Consider the following 2269-nt stretch of genomic DNA (forward strand, 5'->3'; position numbering starts at 1 on the left):
CCCCCCCCCCGTCTCCCGCCTGGTCGCCAGCCGCCGGGCCGATTGCCTGGAGGAGCGCGGGGTCTCTCGGCCAGCGCGGGGACGCTCCCGGCGCACCGCGGGCCGCGGCGGTTGGGCTTCCACGGCGTCGGGGCCTCGCAACGGGCTCCGGGGTGCCCCCTTGAGAGTCCTGTCGGCCGGGCGTGCACGTGCGGTGCGGTGCGGGCGATCCGACTGCCTTTCGTCCCCCCCCCCCCCCCGGGCTGGGGCGGGGCCGGCGCGAGGCGGGGGGCCTTTCCTCGGCCGGCGCCGCGAGGCGGTCTGTGGGGTCCTTCTGGCGCGGCTGGTCGAGCCTGGGGCCACTTGCGGCGGGGGCTTTGGCGGGCGGGAGTACCCCCCCCCGCTGCGTGCCTTGTCGGGGGGGAGGGACGTGGGCCGGCGCGGCCGGGGCGCATGCGGCGCGAGGAGGGCCGCGCGCGCGCGCGCGCGCCCGCTCGTCCCCGAGATGCCGGCCGGCCGGCGCGGCCTCTTCTCGCGGGCCCCGGGCACAGGCCGGATCGTATGATCCCCGCCCCGCCCCGCCCCGCCCCGGGCCAGCGGCGGCCCGGTCGGCGAGACCCGGGGGCCGGGCAGCTGCCTGGGCCCACCTGTGTCAGAGGATCCAGGATGGGGCCACAGAGCGGCCGGAGCACGCAGGCGGGCCGGCGTGCGCCGGCGTCGAGCCCACACACCCGGGGCGGTTATGTTGGTGGGGGCGCGCGCGCGCGCGCCCGGATGGGTCGGCACACGGGCGGCCGCGGTATTCTCCCTCCTCGGTCGCCGTCCCCCCGCCCCGAGGGGGGGCCGCCGCCCCGCGGCAGGCTCTGCCCCCGCCTTGGGCCCGCGGCTGGCGCGGGCGCGCGCACGAAGCAGGGTTCCCCCCGGGCCGCGCGCGGGACGCGCCAGCTCACGGGGTCCCTCCGCATGAGCATCGCAGAACGGGCCCTCCGTTCTGCAGCAGCAGACCGCCTCGTGGCGTGTGCGATGCGTACCCCCACCCCACACCCCCGGGGCGGGCGGGCGCGGGCGGGGTGGGGGCAGGTCCAGGAATGGCGCCATGTTCCCCGGGCCGGCTCGTGTGCCCTCGCCGCGCCGCTTGCCGCCCTGTCTCTGCGGCCCCCCGCACCGTGTGGCCTGCGAGCCGGCGGGCTTCCCGAGAACCGGGCCGTGAAAAGGCCGGCACCTGCCCGGTCGCCGAGCGGGGGGGGGGTGGCCTCTTCGGCGCCCCCGGTGCATGGGGAGTGGGCGTGCGTGCGCCCCCTGGGTGGGGGGGAGCGAGGCAGGACGGTCGAGCTGGCCGGATGGCCGCGGGCTGACCGATCGCGGCCCCGGGGCGCGCGCAGGGGCCGATAAAGCCGGCGGCCGGGGCCCACAAGCCGCAGGGGCCGAGCACTGAAGGGGGGGGCGGGGGGGACGGGGACGGGGGCGGGGCGCAGGGGCGAGGGGGCGGGGCAGATACGTTGGAGTTCCTCCGGGCGCCGGCGCGGCCACAAAATGGCCCGGGCCCGCCGGGCGCGTGCGTCTCCCCACGGAACCCCCGCCGGCGTCCGGAGTCCGTGCGGTGCTCCCCACGAGTGTGCAGCCAGCCGCCGGCGGCCAATACTCATCGCTGACGAATTGCAACGGATCGCGGGCGCGTCCCCGGCGGCCGCACGCGCCGCGACCCCGGCCGGCCCGCATGGCAGAGGGGAGGGAGAGAGAAAGAGAGGAGGGGGCCCGTGCGTCCCGGTGGGCCGCCGGCGCCCGGCGCGGAGGTCGCGGCCGATGGCGGCCCATTCCGGAAGGGGGGGCACATTTTCAGCTGCTCCCGCGGCGGCCCCGTTTTCCGCGGCTCCCCCGCCCTGTGCGCCGCGCTGCATCCGGCCCACGCCGGGGGCGGGCGGGGGGCGGGGGGGGGGCGCTGGCAGGGTGGGCCCCGAAAATGAACTGATGTTCCCCCGGGGGATGCCGGGGGCGCCGGCGCCGGCCCCATCTGCCGCCGTGAAAGGGCCGGCCGGATCCCCCCGGCGATCTCGGCGGGCCCGGCCTGGAGCGGGATCCCCGTGTATACCGGCCGGGGGCGCCGACGCGCCCGCGCGCGGGGGCCGGGGGGGGGGGACACGCTGGGGGCCGCCGCACAGCATTCCGCGGCCGGCTGGCCAGCGGGCGGGCGGGGGGGCCGCGCGCAGGGACATGCACATGGGCTTGTGGGTATACGCGCGCACACGCGGAGGGGGGGGGGGGGGGGGGGGGGGGGAGGGGATCGGGCCGG

The sequence above is a fragment of the Fonticula alba genome, assembly GCF_000388065.1.
Source record: "Fonticula alba strain ATCC 38817 unplaced genomic scaffold supercont2.15, whole genome shotgun sequence".
Lineage (NCBI taxonomy): Eukaryota > Rotosphaerida > Fonticulaceae > Fonticula > Fonticula alba.